Genomic DNA, 21,665 nt, shown 5'->3' with positions numbered 1-21,665 from the left:
AATCCCTTTAATTAATTGGCTTGCTTTGTATTATTTTTAGCTTGGGAGGCTCTGGTGTCGATCACTTGATCACAGTCTTCGTTCTTACCATCATTTCTCTATCATCTATGCCCACTTTCTAACGAACTACTTCTTATGCTCCCAAAACACACCATGGGATTTTTTCTTTTTTTTTTTACAAAAATAGTTTGATTTAATTACATTTTCTTCTATTCTTATGAGATTTGAAGAAACACATTGAGGCATCCTCATGAGTTCCTGATGTCTTCTTCCCATCCAGTCCTTCCTCTCCCACGAGAAGCTGTTTTACTGCCCTTTACTGATTCCAGCCCAGTTACGTTATTTCCTCCTGGAGCCAAAATCTTTAATGCATTTACAAAAAGGCAGTATTAGCATAGAGTATATGGACCCTTTATTATTAAGGGTCCATATACTCTATGCTAATACTTATTTTCACACTGCGGACACCTATACTATTGTTATATATCTATTTTTTTAGATTAATTTACAAAAAGGCATATTTGCGAGACAAAGTGTTTTATTAATTCTCAAAGAATTATATAACAACAGAACATTAATATAACGAATATCACAGTAAAAGAGCAAATATAAAGTACAGCCCTAGTATTGAACATTTGTAGAAAAAAACATCACAAAAATGATATAAGATTCATCAAAATTGCAAGTATAGGTGTGATATTTTAATACAGACATTCGCTGATATACTTTGAGATGATGACCTTTATTATGTGAGGGCATCTTTGTAAGTAGTTGCAAATAACCATCTATATTCAGACGTTTAATGAGATGGGAACCATTCTTCTTCTTGGCTGCCGTGAGGTTTGTAACATCAATAAATAAAATTAAAAAAAATAGTTTCTACGTCGCGACGGTAGGCTCTTATCTGTAACCCGAAATCGCTGTGACCGCGCTGTCATTAGACAGCTGCGGTCATAGGGAGGTGTGCCGTGGCCAGCAGAAGCAGTCAGGCAGTAATACACGCTTGTAGCACTCTGCTACAAGCGTGTATTACATTGAAAAAGCTGAAAGCTGGCAAGGAGTGAGTGCTTTTTCTTTTGTAAGAGCGCCACCTGCTGGCTTTAAAATGAAATGTCAGCCTGCAGGCTGGGAGCTAACCTCTTCCTGCCTTGACTGTGGCAGAAAAGAGTTAATTCACTTAAAATAAGTTTAAAAAAATAATAAAATAAATAAATAAATAAAAAAAATGTAAAAGATATAGCAATAGTTACTAGTATTAGCGATAGTAATTAGACCACATACACACCTATACAAACATCCCGCCCCTTTTTCATTCATGAAAAAATAAAATATATATAGGTAACGTGTCTCACGACTCAAAATTCTGTGAGACTTGACTGCAACTTGCTGTTGCGCGACTATTTTAGAACTGTTATTTGGCTGTGAGTTGCGTTCTGTGCGCAACTTACATAAAGGTCAATGGAGTAAAAGTTGAACGCAACTTGCGTCCTGCAACACTGAATCCATCAAGTCTGGATTTTCTTTTGTGACCGACACATTGCAGCATGTTGTGTGTTGCACTGCGACACCACTGACAATCATTATGTGCAATGTCACGTAGCCTTCTTGTTGTGTGACACTTGTCGCCATGTAGCCGTACCCTCATTTCCCTTAAAGGGGTTGTGCCACAAAACACATTCTACATTTTTCAAACCAGCAACTGGATCTGAATACTTTTGTAATTGCATGTAATTAGAAATTGACTATAGCCAGTGAGCTATTCAATAACATGTATCTGTATATCGCCACCTGCTGTTTGCTCTTATCTTTATTTCTTGTCCACCTCAATGAGGTGGTCGCACGTGCTCAGTTTATATCTTCAACTGCCACCAGCCAGATCTACTGTTAGAAGCCGTGGCAGTTACATGGAGGGAGCTACAGCAGAAAGGACACCCCCCCCTGAGCTACCAGCCTGAGGAGAATCTAGCAGAACAGTTGGAGCAATGAATGGAGAGATCTCTGGATCCATGTGAGGTACAGGGCTGGTTTTAGCTTTGTTAGAGATAGTCATGTACTATATGATGTCTCGTTTTCATTTTTTACATCACTCATGGGATAACCTCATGTTGAGCAAAGCGAAGCACCCGAAGTGGAATTTGGGCCGACATTTAGGAAAAATTTAATTCTAAAGGAAGCCGAGTTTCCTTGCGCTTTGTGGTTATGAATTATTTTTCCTAAAATGGCAGGTGGAGTTGTCTTAGAAAGAACAGGGAAGGGGGGAAAAACTCACCTCATCCACTTGCTTGTGCAGAGGCAGTCTTGATTGAAAAAGACCTGTGCTGAGCGTGATGATGTCACCACATTGGGAGTGCGCAGTGATGTCCTCACGCTCAGTGCAGGTTCTTCAGCAGATCTTTTTCAATCAAGATGAGGATGAGGTGAGTGATTTTTTATTTTTTTAACTCAAAAGGCCATATTGCACTAGCGCATTAACATTTTTAACAGTCGGTAGATGGGTGCACTTCTGTCTAGGCGGCCATTTAAAACTGCCCTATTAATTGAATTGGGTTTTAACATAGCGATTTGTTATAAATTCCGTTATAGGGTTTCGTTATAACAGAGTTATAACTGAATTTTAGGGCGGAATGAAAAACGAAAGCCTTTAAGAACCATTCCGTTTTTGCTCTGTCCTAATACATGTCTATGGGCACATATAACGGTTCTGCTTTTTTCCGTTATTCATGACGGAAAATTAAGTCCTGTTAACTTGTTTACCCGGCACGGTTTTGGACTCTTCATGATAAGGTATTACTAGTTAACATCTTCAGATAGAGATGTGATGATATGATGGGGCCGGCTACTTGGACTCTTTGTACTCTTCCTATTCTGTCCTCAGCACTTTTATAAGCAACGATACCAGTATAACAGCCCATTAAGACCTGTGCACAGCCAGCAGAGACTACATTAGTAAAATGAAGCCAATGGGCATATTAAAGGGGTTCTCCGGTATTACTTTTGATGTTTAACAGATATGGTCACATAGGGGCCAGAGCCTCCTTATAACTTCTTAGGGGTCTATTAAGACTGGTGTCTAAAACGCCGGTCTTAATAAATGTGCTCCATAGTTGCTTCCCTCATTTACATTTTCTCCATGTTATTTTTTTTTCGATTTGGATTCTCCTGACCTGTTTCACGCTGTAGACCAATTCCTCTGGTTTGATTCCTCCCTGTGGCTAGCAATTCTTGTTCCCACATCCAACCAAACCCGTGATGCACTTCTCCTTTCTCTGCCGCAGCTCCAGCACAGTTAGTTTATAGCTCCTCCCACCAAGCTAGTTACATAGACGCTCCACAATCTCAGCCCCGCCCATGGACATAACATCACAGGAAAGAAGGAAGAGCTGCATGGACATGGTCATGTGACCACAGCCCAGATAGGAGCAATAAAGGGAAAATACATACATTACAAAACAGTGACCTTCACAAATGATTATTTTAAAGGATGTTGATGCAAAATCAAAAAACCCTGCCATTGGCTGTTTACTAAAACACATTCAAGTTATAGTTATATAATGGACATAAAGTCCAGACTTCTAGCTTTTATTTGAGGATATCCACATTAAAATTGGATGAAGGGTTTAGGAGTTTCAGTTTCTTTACATGTGACACCCTATTTTTAAAGGGACCAAAAGTAATTGGATAATTGACTCAAAAGCTGTTTCATGGGCAGGTGTGGGCAATTCCTTCATTATTTCATTCTCAATTAAGCACATAAAAGGCCTGGAGTTGAATTTAGGTGTGGTGCTTGCATTTTAAAGATATTGCTGAGAAGTAAACATGTGGACAAAGGAGCTCTCCGTGCAGGTGAAACAAGCCATCCTTCACCTGCAAAAACAGAAAACAACCCATCCGAGAAATTGCTACACTATTAGGAGTGGCAAAATCTACAGTTTGGTACATCCTGAGAAAGAAAGAAAGCACTGGTGACCTCAACAATGCAAAAAGACCTGGACGCCCATGGAAGACAACAGTGGTGGATGATGGCAGAATAATTACCATGGTGAAGAGAAGCCCCTTCACAACAGCCGACCAAGTGAACAACACTCTCCAGGATCTAGGCTTATCAAGATCCAAATCTACCATAAAGAGAAGACTGAATGAAAGTAAATACAGAAGGTTCACTGCACGGTGCAAGCCGCTCATAAGCCTCAAGAATAAGAAGGCTAGATTGGACTTTGCTAAAAAAAAAAACATCTTAAAAAATCAGCACACTTCTGGAAGAACATTCTTTGGACAGATGAAACCAAGATCAACCTCTACCAGAATGATGGATAGAAAAAAGTATTGTGAAGACATGGTACAGCTCAGGGCTGGCTCCAGGTTCATGTGGGCCCTTGGGCGATAAAGTCTCAGTGGGCCGCCTTGTGGCATTTTGCACGGCGTTTACAGCAATGAAACTGCATAAATTATAGATTAAATACCTTACACAGAGCATGCTACAGAGCGGATATATGTGAATCAGTCCTTATGTGCCTACTTTTATTTTCTACCCAGTGTTTCAGTCCCTCAGGTCTACTCACAGATATGTGCCCCCTCACAGTAGATATGCCAAGATATGCCCCCTTCATAGTAGATATGCCAAGATATGTGCCCCCTCACAGTAGATATGCCAAGATATGTGCCCCCTCACAGTAAATATGCCAAGATATGTGCCCCTCACAGTAAATATGCCAAGATATGTGCCCCCTTCCCAGTAGATATCCCAAAATATGTGCCCCCTCACAGTTGATATGCCAAGATATGTGCCCCCTCACAGTACATTTGCCAAGATATATTCCCCCTTCACAGTAGATATCCCCAAATATGTGCCCCCTTCACAGTAGATATGCCAAGATATGTGCCCTCTTACGGTGGATATTCCAAGATATGTGCCCAGTGCCCCCTTCACAGTGGTTATGCCCAGATGTGCCCCCTTCACAGGAAGTGAAAAAAAAAACCAATAAATCCTCCTCGCCTCAGTCACCTGGCTCCTCCCATGATCTGCGCTCCCCATCAGCAGCAGCAGGATACTGTGACACATCGCGCTGTGTATGAGGAGCAGAGGCTGATTCCCAGCCTGCCCCGCTCCTCCTCCTACACAGGTCAGCAGGACCATGTGTGAGGACATCGTGCTGCTGCTGTGGAGCGCTGGCGGCTTAATGGTGGAGCGGGGAGCAAATAGTTCCCTGCTTTAGTGGCGTGCCTACGGTGTTTGGAACCCGGGGCGGGTCCTTTCTCTGGCAAACCCCCCCCCCCCCCCTAATACTTTAAACAAAATTGTACCCCCTCACAGTAGTATTGCCCTCATTGTACAACCTTCACAGTAGTTTTGTACAGATGTGTGCCCCCTCACAGTAGTTATGCCCTCTTTGTCCCCCTTTCACAGTTGTAATGCCCTATCTGTGCCCCCTTCACAGTAATAATCCCCATTGTGCCACCTTCATAGTAATAATCCCCATTTTTCCCCCTTTACAGTAATAATCCCCATTGTGCCCCCTTCACAGTAATAATCCCCATTGTGTCCCCTTTATAGTAGAAATTCCCATTGTGCTACCTTCACAGTAATAATGCCCACTGTCCCCCCTTCACAGTAATAATGCCCACTGTGCCCCCTTCATTGTAGTAATGCCCTCTGGCTCTGTGCCCCCGCCATAGTAGAAATGCCCATTGTGCCCCTTTCACATTGGTAATGCCCTCTGTGCCACCACCATAGTATAAATGCACTCTGTGCCCCCTCCATAGTAACATAGTAACATGATATATAAGGCCGAAAAAAGACATCTGTCCATCCAGTTCGGCCTGTCATCCTGCATGTTGATCCAGAGGAAGGCAAAAAAAAACCCTGTGAGGTAGAAACCAATTTTCCTCACTTAAGGGGAAAAAAATTCCTTCCCGACTCCAATCAGAATAACTCCCTGGATCACCGACCCCTCTCTAGTAGCTATAGCCTGTAATATTATTACACTCCAGAAATACATTCAGGCTCCTCTTGAATTCCTTTATTGTACTCACCATCACCACCTCCTCAGGCAGAGAGTTCCATAGTCTCACTGCTCTTACCGTAAAGAATCCTCTTCTATGTTTGTGTACAAACCTTCTTTCCTCCAGACGCAGAGGATGTCCCCTCGTCACAGTCACAGTCCTGGGGATAAATAGATGATGGGAGAGATCTCTGTACTGCCCCCTGATATATTTATACATAGTAATTAAATCTCCCCTCAGTCGTCTTTTTTCTAAAGTGAATAACCCTAATGCTGATAATCTTTCAGAGTACTGTAGTCCCCCCATTCCAGTTATTACTTTAGTTGCCCTCCTCTGGACCCTCTCCAGCTCTGCTATGTCTGCCTTGTTCACAGGAGCCCAGAACTGTACACAGTACTCCATGTGTGGTCTGTCTAATGATTTGTAAAGTGGTAGGACTATGTTCTCATCACGGGCATCTATGCCCCTTTTGATGCATCCCATTATCTTATTGGCCTTGGCAGCAGCTGCCTGACACTGGTTTTGCAGCTTAGTTTGCTGTTCACTAAAATTCCTAGGTCCTTTTCCATGTCAGTGTTACCCAGTGTTTTACCATTTAGTATGTACGGGTGACTTGCATTATTCCTTCCCATGTGCATAACTTTACATTTGTCAGTGTTAAACCTCATCTGCCACTTATCTGCCCAAGCCTCCAATCTATCCAGATCCCTCTGTAGTAGTATACTGTCCTCTTCCGTGTCAATTACTTTACACAATTTAGTGTCATCTCCAAAAATTTATATTTTACTGTGCAAGCCTTCTACAAGATCATTAATATTATTGAAGAGAATAGGGCCCAATACTGACCCCTGAGGTACCCCACTAGTGACAGTGACCCAATCTGGGTGTGTACCGTTAATAACCAGCTTCTGTTTTCTATTACAGAGCCAGTTACTTACCCACTTACAGACATTTTCTCCCAGTCCGAGCATTCTCATTTTATATACTAACCTTTTATGTGGTACAGTAGGGCCGCAGTAAACGATTATTTTAGTAATCGAGTATTCTACCGATTATTTTTTATGATTAATCGAGTACTCTAATAAAATAAAAAATTTATTAATAGACTGTTTTCCAGCCTACACTAGAGAGAATTTGAGTCCTGTATTGTCTGTGCACAATTACCGAATAAAGATGGAGAACTTGACACTTCAAAAAAAGTGAGTGCTGGAGTCTGAATCTATCCATTATTTCTCTATATCTGAGGTTAACCAATAATCCTACTTGCTCACCTTGGTTTGCAGTTTTCTCTATACAATTGCTTATGATCTGGTTATGATCTATGAGCAGTTTGCAGTTTGTATGCAATTTGCAATTTGTATGTTTGCAATTTGGTGGAACTGTAAGTAAACACATATATAACTGGTTCAGTACACAGTTCGAATCACTACATTAACAATAGGAACATTATATAACTGTTTTAAATACCTATTTTGGCCTCTTGCTTCCATAAAACACAGCTCTTAGTGGAGTGAATGTCTGTTCATCTCCTCTCCTCTGGTGTATAATGATTCCAGCTAGGGGAATTTCCCACACAGGCTGAGTGTAAGATTGGCTGTGATTGGCCAAGACTCCTGCTCAGTGTGAGGCTGGCTGTGATTGATCTTACCTCCTGTTCAGTAACAACAGCTTAACTGTATACTTTCTGTTTTGTCTGCTGTGTCATTGAGCTTACCTTACATCCATATAATGAATCCTAAAGGCATATTATCTTTTCTGCTTCTGTGAACACTATATATAACTGTTATATGACATCCAAAACATGAAGTCACAGTAAATAACTCTGCTTTTATCTTTAACATATAAACATAGGAACTGTAATAAGGTTACTGGCAGATCTAGCAGTAAACACATATAAGCTGTATTAGCAACCTAGGACAGGTCTTAGCTGGCCAACTACACACATAGCGGGAGTTATAGCAAGTGCTTCACTCCCGCTCTGTGGTCACGTGACACAAACAAATCCTCGATGCAAAAAATTAGCATCAAGGATTTTTTTTGTGTCAAATTACTCAATTTAATCGAGTACTCGTTGCAGCCCTATGGTACAGTGTCAAATGCTTTGGAAAAGTCCAGATATACGATATCCATTGATTCGCCGCTGTCAAGTCTAGAACTTACCTCCTCATAGAAACTGATTAAATTAGTTTGACATGACCGATCCCTCATAAAGCCATGCTGATATGGCATTATTTGCTTATTTTCATTGATGTACTCCAAGATAGCATCTCTTAGAAAACCTTCAGTTTACCCACGACAGATGTTAAACTTACTGGCCTATAGTTTCCTGGCTCTGTTTTTGTACCCTTTTTGAATATTGGCACCACATTTGCCATGCCCCAATCCTATGGAACACTCCCTGTCTGTATAGAGTCCCTAAATATCAGAAATAAGGGTCTGGCTATGGCATTACTTAATTCTCTTAGGATACGGGGGTGTATGCCATCTGGTCCTGGCGATTTGTCTATTTTAATCTTTTTAAGATGCCGCTGTACTTCTTCCTGGGTCATACAGGGCACTTTTAATGGGGAATTAACTTTTACATTCTGCATTTCATCTGACAGTTTATTTTCTTTAGTGCATACAGTGGAGAATTTTTTTAATAGCTTTGCTTTCTCCTCATCTCTCTCTGCAGCGCCCCGTTCATTACTCTGTAAAGGGCCGACACCTTCAGATTTATACTTTTCACCATTTATATAATTGAAGAACATTTTAGTCTCTATTTACACATCCGCAAATGGGTCCGCATCCGTTCCGCAATTTTGCGGAACGGGTGTGGACCCATTCATTCTCTATGGGGACGGAATGGATGCGGACAGCACACAATGTGCTGTCCGCATTTGCGGAGCGCGGCCCCGATCTTCGGGACAGCAGCTCCGCAAAAGATAGAACATGTCCTATTCTTGTCCGCAGCTGGCGGACAAGAATAGGCATTTCTATAGGGGTGCCGGGCGGGTGTGTTGCGGATCCGGAATTTGCGGGTCCGCAACACACCACAGACGTGTGAATGGAGCCTTAGGGTTAGTTTTGCTCTCTTTGCCAATTAATCTCTTGGTCTCTAGTTTGGCTGCTTTTATTTGTTTATTACATATTCTATTTTTTTCCTTATAGTTTTTTAGTGCTTCCTCGCTCCCCTCCTGCTTTCTTTACAGTTCTATTTATCCACATTGGTTTCTTCTTGTTCCTTAACCTTTTATTCCTATAAGGTATGTACCTCTCACAATTAGATTTTAGAATGCTTTTAAAAATATCCCATTTTGTGGCTGTATTTTTATTTTTGAGGACTTTGTCACAGTTAGTTAGGCCTATGGCCTCTCTTAGTTGGCTAAATTTAGCTTTTTTTAAGTTTGGTATTTTTGTTCCTCCCATAAGAAACACTCTTCTGAATGATAATTGCAAGGTTATTACTTTATGGTCACTATTTCCCAGGTGTCTCCCAACCTGCACATCTGTTGTTCTGTGAGGTCTATTGGTTTATACTAAGTCCAGTATGGCCGTCCCTCTAGTCGGGTCCTGAACCAATTGGGAAAGGTAATTGTCTTTGGTTATTGCCAAGAACCTGTTTCATTTATGAGATATACAAGTTTCAGTTTCCCAGTCTATATCTGGGTAGTTGAAGTCCCCCATAATAACCACCTCATTATGATTTGCCGCCTCGTCTATCTCGTTTAGTAGTAGATTTTCTGTGGACTCTGGTATATTAGGTGGTTTATAATAAACTCCTATTAATAATTTATTATTGTTTTGCCTCCATGTATCTCTACCCACAGTGACTCCACATGTTCATGTCCCTCACTTATATATTTTCGGACTGTGGGCTTTAGACAGGACTTTACATAAAGGCAGACCCCTCTCCCTCTCCGGTTTTGACGATCCTTTCTAAACAGACTGTAACCCTGTACATTAACTGCCCAGTCATAACTATCATCCAGCCATGTCTCAGTAATTCCCACTATGTCATAGTCCTCCTTACACATCACTAATTCCAGTTCCCCAGTTTTATTAGTCAGGCTTCTGGCATTAGTATACATACATTTAAGAGGTTTATGTATATTTTTTACCCTACACTTTTCCTTCTGAACTGTTCTAGTCCCTCCTTCCATTCCTCCCCCAGTCCCACTACCTTGCCCCTGGTCTCTATCTGCACTATCTTCCCATCCTATAACGTAGTTACCCTCCCCCCAGTCCCTAGTTTAAACACTCCTCCAACCTTCTAGCCATCTTCTCCCCCAACACAGCTGCCCCTTCCCCATTGAGGTACAGCCCATCCCTACGATAGAGCCTGTAACCGACAGAGAAGTCGGCCCAGTTCTCCAGGAACCCAAACCTCTCCTTCCTACACCAGTTCTTGAGACACTTGTTAACCTCCCTAATCTCCTGCTGCCTTTCTTGTGTGGCTCGTGGTACCGGTAGTATTTTGGAAAATACTACCTTTGAGGTCTTCGCTCTAAGCTTTTGACCTAAATCCCTAAAATCATTTTTAAGGACGCTCCACCTACCTCTAACTTTGTCATTGATTCCGATATGGACCATGACCGCTGGATCTTCTCCAGCCCCTCCCAGTAATCTGTCAACCCGATCCGTGTGTCGAACTTGTTCGATGATCCCGGTCTTTGTGACAGATTGCCCTATCTGTACCGCTAATAATTGAGTCTCCCACTACCAGCACCTGTCTGGCCTGCCCTGCTCTCCTGGTCCCCTGCTTACTGGAGCTGACATTCCCCTGACTGGCAGAGGAAGTGTCTGGCTGCAGCAGTGCTATCCCTGAATTGACATCCCCCTCATCTACCAACCGTGCAAACTTGTTGGGGTGTGTCAGATCAGGGCTAGCCTCCCTGGCACTCTACCCGCTTTCTAACTGTTACCCAGCTAGCTACCTCACTTTCCTGAGCCTCCTCGCTACCACCCTCCCCCACACCTACCCCATAGAGTGCTTGCTCAGTGAGCAGCAAACTCTTTTCCAAATTGTCAACGCTTCTCAGTGACCCCCCATAGTAATAAAGTCCTCTGTGCCCCCTCCATAGTGATAAAGCCCTCTGTGAACCCTCTGTATTAAAAACACAAAAACACAGTAACTACTCACCTTGTCCCGTTCCTGAAGCTCACAATCCTCTCTTCCGTCCAGGCACAAATCTCTCTGCAGCACTGTATGGGCGGAGCTTATGCAGATTACTGGGCTGCAGGCTCCGCCCACACAGGCCAGCAGCATGATCCGTGCCTGTAAGCTGAATGGTGGAGTGGGGAGAAGTCTTCCTGCTTCACCATTCAGAGCGCTGATGGCCTGAAGGAAGGGAGGAGTGTGGGGAGCTGAGCGGTGAGTGACAGGACCCAGCTCCCTGCGCTCCAGCAATGAGCGCTTCCATCTGTATTGATGGAAGCACTCACTGCATCTGGCCTCTGGCAGCTGTGCTGTGGGCCCCCGCAGGAGCTGTGGGTCCCGGCACTTGCCTGGGTATGCCGGGTGCTGACGCCGGCCTTGGTACAGCTCATGATCCAAAGCATACCACATCATCTGGAAACACACCGGAGGCAGTGTGATGGCTTGGGCATGCATGGCTGCCAGTGGCACTGGGTTTCTAGTGTTTATTGATGATGTGACACAGGACAGAAGCAGCCGGTTGGATTCTGGGGGTTTTAGAGACATACTGTCAAATGCAGCCAAACTGATTGGTCGGTGTTTCATAATACAGATGGACAATGACCCAAAACATAAAGCCAAAGCGACCCAGGAGTTTATTAAAGCAAAGAAGTGGAGTCAGTCACCTGATCTGAACCCAATAGAGCATTTCACTTGTTAAAGACTAAACTTCAGACAGAAAGGCCCACAAACAAACAGCAAATGAAAACCGCTGCAGTAAAGGCCTGGCCGAGCATTAAAACGGAGGAACCACAGCGTCTGGTGATGTCCATGAGTTTAAGACTTCAGGCAGTCATTGCCAACAAAGGGTATTCAAGTATTAGAAATTAACATTTTATTTACCATTATTTAATTTGTCCAATTACTTTTGAGCCCCTGAAATGAAGGGATTGAGTTTAAAAAATGCTTTGATTCCTCAAATTGTTTTGCAATCATTTTGTTCAACCCACTGAATTAAAGCTGAAAGTCTGAACTTTAAATGCATCTGAATAGTTTTGTTCAAAATCCATTGTGGTAATGTACAGAAGAAAAATGAGAAAAATGTTGTCTCTGTCCAAATATATATGGACCTAACTGTATATCAGTGATGGCTAACCTCCGGCACTGCAGCTGTGGAGAAACTACGACTCCCAGCATGCTCCATTCATGGAGTTCTGAGAACAGCCAAGCAGGTGTACATCTTGGGAGTCACAGTTTTACCACTGATGGAGTGCCGGAGGTTAGCCATCACAGCCCTATCTATAGGATAGCTCATCAGTTAAAAAATCTCAGACAACCCCTTTAAACTAACTGGTGGGTTCTGCAATATAATATCGTCCTGTAATATCTTACATATAATAATACTGTATGTGCAAGATTTATATTCTATGGAAGAAGCATATCGAAAATAAAAATACAAATGAAAGTTTTCATGCTTTGCTGTATAGACTGGGACAGAATGAACGGCTCATTATCACTTGAGGGCAGTGGTGACCCGCCTCGACCAGTGATTGCCTGAGTGGTCACCTCCGGCCATTTCCTCAACCAGGAAGTGGAGTGCGGACCAACGAGGACATCATTCTGAGAATTTTACTAAAATTTTTGCCTGTGCAACCCCACTAATGGCGGGTCTGGTGTAATGCTACAGGTAAAAATAAGGTAGGATAATACTAATATACACACAGATCAGGCTCTGTACGCAGCTTCCCTGTCGCTCCTTGGTCTCTGAATGGGGAGGCTGAACTCCATTACTTCCTGGTAACTGTAGCAAACTGTCATTCATTGCAGCTACCACCTACACACCCTGCAGCACTGTCTATACAGACTATACACGAAGGGCATATGTCCACTTTAGCCACCCCCAGGAAAGATTTTCAAAAACAGAATAAAAATATCCACAACACAGATCAGCCACATTATGCCTCATACTGCCATACAAAATTAAATACAATAGATATTCTCTTTAAAGGGTTTCTCTCACTTCAGCATATAGCATTTATTATGTAGATGCAGTTAATACAAGGCACTTAAAAATGTTTTGTGATTGTCCATATTGCCTTCTTTGCTGGCTGGATTAATTTTTCCACCACATTATACACAGCTCGTTTCCAGGGGTTACGACCACCCTGCAATCCATCAATGGTGGTCACCGGCAAGGCTGGTAATTTAGTGGCCCTGCCGGTGCTGGTAATTTTTTTCTTCCATTGTGGAGTGCTCATTAGTGCAGGCTTCACCTCCACTCCCCCCCCCCCAACACCTGTGTTAGTAAAGAAAAAAAATAAGCACCTCTTCCATTTGCTCGCGCTGATGACTGGATGTGCAGGACAGGACCTGCGATACATCATCACGCTGGAGCACAGGTCCTGTCCTGAGCTTCCAGTCAGCAGGGGGCGTTCAACGCAGCGCAAACAAATGAAGGAGGTGAGTGCTTTTTTTTTTTTGCAGAAGCAAACTGGGGGCACTAATGATGGCATTATTCTAACTGGGAGCACTAATGGGGTCATTGTTATAACTGGGGGCACTAATGGGGCATTATTCTAACTGGGGGCACTAATAGGGGCGTTATTCTAACTGGGGGCACTAATGGGGAACATTAATTCTGGGGTGCACTAATGGGGCATTAATATTACTGGGGGCACTAATGTGGACAATATTCTGGGGGCGCTAATGGGGGCATTACTATTACTGGGCAGCACTAATGGGGGCCATTAATTCTGGGGTTTACTAATGGGGGCATTACTATTACTGGAGGGCACTAATGTGGACAGTATTAATTCTGGGGGGCGCTAATGGAGGCATTACTATTACTGGGGGCACTAATGGGGACATTAATATTATTAAAAGCCACAGTATGATAGCGACTTAACACCCCGTGTTAAGCCATGCCCCCACAACCACATCCCCTTTGGGGTGTGGTGTAGCTGGCCAGCTAAGACCTGTCCTAGGTTGCTAATACAGCTTATATGTTTATACAGCTAGACCTGCCAATAACCTTAATACAGTTCCTATGTTTATATGTTAAAGACCAAAGCAGAGTTATTTACTGTTACTTTATGATTTTGGATGTCATATAACAGTTATAAATTGTGTTCACAGAAGCAGAAAAGATAATATGCCTTTAAGATTCATTATATGGATGTAAGGTAAGCTCAATGACACAGCAGACACAACAGAAAACATAGAGTTAAACTGTTGTTACTGAGCAGGAAGTAAGACCAATCTTAGCCAGCCTCACACTGTGCAGGAGTCTTGGCAAATCACAGCCAATCTTACACTCAGCCTGTGTGGGAAATTCCCCTAGCTGGAATCATAACTGGGGCTCCACAACTATTTTTCATATTACTGTTTTGCACTTTGGATTGCTGTGTCGAGACTCTTTAATGAGGCTCCACAGTGTTTTCTGTAGCTGGTCTCCCTAAGATCAATTACCAATGACAGGTGAACCTAGTCTGGAGGTTCCAAATGACAAAAAAGGATCCAACCGGACGTGATTCAAAAAAGAAGGAACACTGTAAAGGCGCCACTCCCATAGATGTGGAGAAATTAGATGTGGTGGTTAGTACCCCCTTAAGCCGGAGGATAATATATGGTGATGAAAGATGTAGAATACTCTCCAAAGGGGAGATTCCTGATGATAAAAGCTGGAGTACTCACTTCACAGGGGGGGTAGTCACAGGATAAAGCTCAAGACACCTGTGGCCAACTGCCCCCCTAGCCGGGATCTCATGTAGAATGATTTCAATTGATGGCAGCCAACGACAAGGCTTCTGATCAATGCAGTTTATTACAGTAAAATAGCCCAACGCGTTTCGGAGGTATTATAGTCCTCCTTCTTCAGGGGTCTTTTCACAAGGGTCTCCACTGCTTCAAAAAAGTCCTGGGGCTCCACAACTATTTTGCATATTACTGGAATCATTATACACCAGAGGAGAGGAGCTTAACAGACATTCACTCCACTAACAGCTGTGTTTTATGGAAGCAAGACGCCAAAATAGGTATTTAGAATAGTTTTATAATGTTCCTATTGTTAATGTAGTGATTAGAACTGTATACTGAACCAGTTATATGTATGTTTGCTATTAGAACCAACCAGTACCTCAGATATCATAAAGCAATGAATCATGGGGGCTTAGAAAACCATAGACCAACTCCTACAATAGAACTAACTAATAGCCCTATATAAATATTCAGAAAATATCATATAAAATATATAAAAAAATATTTATTGAATATAATTACACAAATACATGGGTGAAAACAAAAAGTGGGGGAGAAAAAGCCCAGAAAGAACACCTCCACCAAAAGACCCCTGGTTTCAGAGACCACCCGGGAGCAACTACAGGTCACATGCCCATAGGGTACATGAATAAAGAAGCTATAAATAACACAATAATTTAGCATAGTCCAATACAGAGTATAAACATAAATGGAAAGCTGCCATACGATAACAACAGCAATTCCCTACAGTCCTGCAATATATAGACACTAGGTGAAATAGTTCCCCATATCAACGATCCACGTAAGAACTATACACAGCAGGAAATGGATATAAAGACAACAAGGCAAATACAGGTGGAAATAGCAAATGTAACAACTCAAATTGTATTACCCATAGTGGACAGGTGACCCGGAGCTCCCGGTACAGCTGCTGCATTTACGCGCGTTTCACCAACCCACTGGCTTCGTCAGGAGGCCTAAACATATTAGTCCATGTGGGGGGTATATATATTAAAAGTTCACCTGAGGTCAATCATGGTCACATATCTGGCATGATTAGGAGGTCCACATCATCATAGTGCGCCACCCGTCACCACATGACCAACGCCGAGCGTGCCAACGCACCCCAATGTGTCCATCCACAAAATGGATGATGCAAGGTGCGGGGCGCCGCCCACGCCGGCCACCATGGGAACGAGCGATACAGAGCGCTACAAGATGTGTCCGCCCAGCGCATGCACGGAATGCGTCCACCGCAGGACAAGAGAAGGCTTCTCAGTGGCAAAGGAGTTTAAAAACACCAGATCCACTTATTGTGTCACAGGAGGTACTGTATATAAATACCATAAATGGATAATTGTGTAATGTACCAACCTAGCCATCATCACATACATAATGTATAGATGGGTAAAAGTGACAAAATGCATAAGAATAATCATAAAAATGACATAAATAACAAACAGTGTAGTGAAAATATAAAACACATGATAATAATTCATACAGATACATACAGTACAGACCAAAAGTTTGGACACACCTTCTCATTCAAAGAGTTTTCTTTATTTTCATGACTATGAAGGCATCAAAACTATGAATTAACACATGTGGAATTATATACATAACAAACAAGTGTGAAACAACTGAAAATATGTCATATTCTAGGTTCTTCAAAGTAGCCACCTTTTGCTTTGATTACTGCTTTGCACACTCTTGGCATTCTCTTTATGAGCTTCAAGAGGTAGTCCCCTGAAATGGTCTTCCAACAGTCTTGAAGGAGTTCCCAGAGATGCTTAGCACTTGTTGGCCCTTTTGCCTTCACTCTGCGGTCCAGCTCACCCCAAACCATCTCGATTGGGTTCAGGTCCGGTGACTGTGGAGGCCAGGTCATCTGCCGCAGCACCCCATCACTCTCCTTCATGGTCAAATAGCCCTTACTTTCAAAGTTTTCCCAATTTTTCGGCTGACTGACTGACCTTCATTTCTTAAAGTAATGATGGCCACTCGTTTTTCTTTACTTAGCTGCTTTTTTCTTGCCATAATACAAATTCTAACAGTCTATTCAGTAGGACTATCAGCTGTGTATCCACCTGACTTCTCCTCAACGCCACTGATGGTCCCAACCCCACTTATAAGGCAAGAAATCCCACTTATTAAACCTGACAGGGCACACCTGTGAAGTGAAAACCATTTCAGGGGACTACCTCTTGAAGCTCATCAAGAGAATGCCAAGAGTGTGCAAAGCAGTAATCAAAGCAAAAGGTGGCTACTTTGAAGAACCTAGAATATGACATATTTTCAGTTGTTTCACACTTGTTTGTTATGTATATAATTCCACATGTGTTAATTCATAGTTTTGATGCCTTCAGTGTGAATCTACAATTTTCATAGTCATGAAAATAAAGAAAACTCTTTGAATGAGAAGGTGTGTCCAAACTTTTGGTCTGTACTGTACATAATTGTGTAAAGTGCAGCAATAAATAATGAAAATTTCATTTACAAAACATTAGTGTCCAAAACAAAAAAATAAATAAAAGTGAAAACCCAATTAAATTCATAATGGAAAAGTGTCTAGTGCATAACATAGAAGACATCCTTCCTCTTGGGGCCTCATATCCAAGGGGTATGACGCATCTTAACTTAAAGGGTAATATGACCTCACAGGTGCTGTAGACATAAAAGACAAAAAATTAGAATACAAAATACACATCAACACTAAATCTTCAACGCCAAATACAGACAAACGAAAATAATAAAAGAGCGCAATTACAGAAAAGACCTGAAACTAACTGCTTAATTTAATCCCTGGGGAATCTCAGTATTCAGCATAACTATCCATTTTGTTTCCCTTTGGAGTAGTCATTTTTTGATGTCGCCTCCTCGACAACCCAGAACCACTCTGTCAATGCCTCTGACTTGCAGATCCCTCGGATCACAATTATGCTTTTCTTTAAAATGCAGGGCTTTAGGTTGCAACTTGACCAGATCCTCCATCTTCATCGTACCTGCCAATCGAATTTTACTGGCATGTTCCAAAATTTTTACTCGGAGCTCCCTAGTGGTCATGCCAACATACAAAAGATTGCAAGGGCATGCTATCAAGTAAATAACTGCTGTTGATGTGCAGTTAATATGGTGGACAATCTGATATTCTTTGGAGTCTTTAAAAGTAGATATCCTCATCATATACCTGCACGCCTCACAGTTTCTACAAGAGAATGAGTCCCATCTGGGGCCACTGCCAGTGGCGTAGCTAGAAATGACCGGGCCCCACAGTAATTTTTCGCAACCCCTTCCTTTCATGCTGCCCCCATTCCTGTAGCTAGTAAAGATCGCTCTCTCAGACCAGGCCCGGCAGCTGTTCTTACACTGTCTATACTATCGCTGTATATAATTTCATTGTGTAATACTGTTGAGGGGGGCCCTGACAAAATCTTTTAGTCCTCCCCCTGCTGGATGGGCCCCTTCAGAGTCAGGGCCCCAAAGCAGACGCTTCCCCTGCTTCTCCTATAGTTACGCCCCTGGCCGCTGCTGCCAAAAAAGTTACGCATTACAAGTGGGACATAGTGGCTCCTTGTAAGGCCTCCTGCACACGGCCGTTTTTTTTTACCATTTACTGGCCGTTTTTTGCGTTCCGTATACAGAACCATTCAAGTCAATGGGTCCGCAAAAAAAACGGAACACATACGGAAATGCATCCGTATGTCTTCCGTTTCCGTTCCGTTTTTTGCTGAACCATCTATTGAAATGTTATGCCCAGCCCAATTTTATCTATGTAATTACTGTATACTGTATATGCCATACGGAAAAACGGAACAAAAACGGAACAAAAAAAACGGAAACACAACGGAAACAAAAAAACGGAACAACGGATCCGTGAAAAACGGACCGCAAAACACTGAAAAAGCCATACGGTCGTGTGCAATAGGCCTAAGGCTCCATTCACATGTCCGCAAAATGAGTCCGCATCCTTTCCGCAATTTTGCGGAAAGGGTGCGGACCCATTCATTCTCTATGGGGATGGAATGGATGCGGACAGCACACAGTGTGCTGTCTGCAGCCGCAATTGCGGAGCGCGGCCCCGATTTTGGGTCCGCAGCTCCGCAAAAAGATAGAGCATGTCCTATTCTTGTCCGCAGCTTGCAGACAAGAATAAGCATTTCTATGCGGGTCCGCAACACACCACGGACGTGTGAATGTAGCCTAAGGATGTCACCCAAACTCTTAGCCCTTTTCCACTTAATTAGAGGGTAATCTGAAAGTGACCCCCTAAGATCACTGTCTGAAAGCAAACCATGCGACCATGATTGACCTCAGGTGCACTTTTAATATATATGCCCCCACATGCACTAATATGTTTAAGCCTCCTGACGAAGCCAGTGGGTTGGTGAAACGCGCGTCGAGGCAGCAGCTGTACCAGGAGCTCCGGGTCACCTCTGTCCACTATGGTTAATACAATTTGCTATTTCCACCTGTATTAGCCTTGTGGTCATTATATCCATGTCCTGCTGTGTATAGTTCATACGTGGATCATTGATATGGGGCACTATTTTCCCTAGTGTCTTCTATATATTGCAGGACTGGAAGGAATTGCTGTTGTTATTGTATGGCAGCTTTCCATTTATGTTTATACTCTGTATTGGACTAGGCTAAATTTATGTGTCATTCATAGCATCTTTATTCATGTACCCCATGGGCATGTGACCTGTAGTTGCTCCCGGGTGGTCTCTGAAACCAGGGGTCTTTTGGTGGAGGTGTCCTTTCTTGGCTTTTCCTCCCCCACTTTTAGTTTTCACCCATGTATTTGTGTAATTATATTTAATAAATATTTTTTGTTATATTTTATATGATATTTTCTGACTACTTATTTGGGGCTATTAGTTAGTTCATATGTATGTTTACTTACAGTTCCACCATACAAATTGCGAACCGCTTATACCAGATCATAAGCAATTGTATAAAGCAAACTGCAAACCAAGTTGAGCAAGTAGAACTATTGGTTAATCTCAGATATACCACTCAGAGAGATCATAAAGTGCTTAAATAACTTAAAGTGAGAGTACAGATACTGAAGAGAGAAATATATCCACCGCCATTTTGTGATATCTTTTCAACACATGTTTTATACATGGACTATCTGCTGCGGAGGCGGCAGTGTTATATATGAAGAAAAGTTGAAGTTAATAAAGAAGTTATTTCAAGCATTTGGTGTGCTCTTTAAACCTACTGTTTCCATAGAACGGTGCTAGAGGAATTACAGAGTAATAGACAGTCTGGTTAGACTAAAAGTCAGAGATATAAAAATTCTTCAAATGCCACAGCGCAAAAGGCACTTCATAGTGCTGTGCCTGCCACAGCAGGATCCGTCCTTGAAAAACATATTTTAGTTTTTTTTGTTTTCTTCCCTCCACCTAAAAGATTTCCGTTTGTTTTTCAATTGAGTGGTACAGTTTATAGGTCACATTTTGTGATATCTTTTCAACATGTGTTATGTACATGGACTATCTGCTGCGGAGGCGGCAGTGTTATATATGAAGGAAAGTTGAAGTTAATAAAGAAGTTATTTGAAGCATTTGGTGTGCTCTTCAAACCTACTGTTTCCATAGAACAGCGCTAGAGGAATTAAAGGGTAATAGACAGTCTGGTTAGACTAAAAAGTCAGAGATATCAAAACAGACAAACAGATTATACGGTAGCTCCTTCACAGGGTCTAGCAGACTAGAAAGACCAGACAGAACCTGTTGCTCAGGCACAGGGGAGAAACAAAAATAAAAACTGTTTATACAGGAGAGCTGATTAGCCCAATACTAAACAGCTGAACACAGAGAGCAAAACAAAGGTTAAAGCGGTTGTCTCACTTAAGCAAATAGAATTTATTATGCAGAGGAAGTTAATACAAGGCATTGTGATTTTCCCATAATGTGCAAGCACTACCACCGCTGCTGGATTGCAGGGTGGTCATAACCCCTGGAAACGAGCAGTGTATAATGTGATGGAAAAATGAATCCAGCCAGCAAAGGAGGCAATATGGGCAATCACAATACATTAGAAATGAAGTCAGACAACCCCGTTAAGTTCAAGTCAGCTAGAGAAGTGTAGTGTGAGGAACACTACTTTAAAGAGACACTTTGGGCTAGCAACTACTCGTGCACACCTCTGATTTACAGTATTTGGTGCATCTTCCAGCCGTGCTGTGTGACACCCTTAAAGGGGTATTCCCATCACATACAATGGGGGCATATGACTAGGATATGCCCTCATTGTCTTATAGGTGCGGGTCCCACCTCTGGGACCTGCACCTACAAGGAGAATGGAGCGGGGGATAGCTATGGCTAAAGGACCCTGGGTTTCCCGGGGTCGGTCCACCACCAAGCTCTGTCCCTGCTGCTCCCATACAAGCGAATGGGAGCACACCTCAGATGCACGGCCCCTGCTCCCATTTATTTCTATTGTGCCACATTGAAATTAATGGAGGGCGGCTGCGCATGCGCAGTGCGCCCTCCATTTATTTCCCCGCTCTGGTCTCGTTGTAGGTGCGAGTCCCAGAGGTGGGACCTGCACCTATCAGACAATGGGGACAAATCCTAGCGATATGCCCCTGTTGTATGTGATGGCAAAACCCCTTTAAATCTATGGCAGCCTCCTAGTTGCAGTAACTTTTCTTTCATGCCTGAAAAGTGGCATGAAGGGGGAAATGTTGCATATTTTGATGCGCAAATGGCATGTGCAGCAAAATGTGCAACCTATTTAGATCCCAGGCGGTCATGTCAAAACAGGCAACATCAGCGTTCAAAAT

General features: G+C 42.6%; 1 long non-coding RNA gene across 1 annotated transcript; it reads left to right on the top strand.

Annotated features, from left to right (window-relative positions):
- Positions 1 to 1,835: 1,835 nt before the first annotated feature.
- Positions 1,836 to 18,996, top strand: LOC120991302. The gene is made up of 3 exons (XR_005776619.1): positions 1,836 to 2,045; positions 2,584 to 2,589; positions 18,987 to 18,996. It is a non-coding gene; the product is annotated as an uncharacterized LOC120991302 (long non-coding RNA).
- Positions 18,997 to 21,665: the final 2,669 nt, after the last annotated feature.

This window comes from Bufo bufo, chromosome 2 (genome assembly GCF_905171765.1).
Source record: "Bufo bufo chromosome 2, aBufBuf1.1, whole genome shotgun sequence".
Taxonomy (NCBI): domain Eukaryota; kingdom Metazoa; phylum Chordata; class Amphibia; order Anura; family Bufonidae; genus Bufo; species Bufo bufo.
Note: the sequence above shows the minus strand (reverse complement) of the source record. Positions and strands in the feature narration are given on the sequence as shown.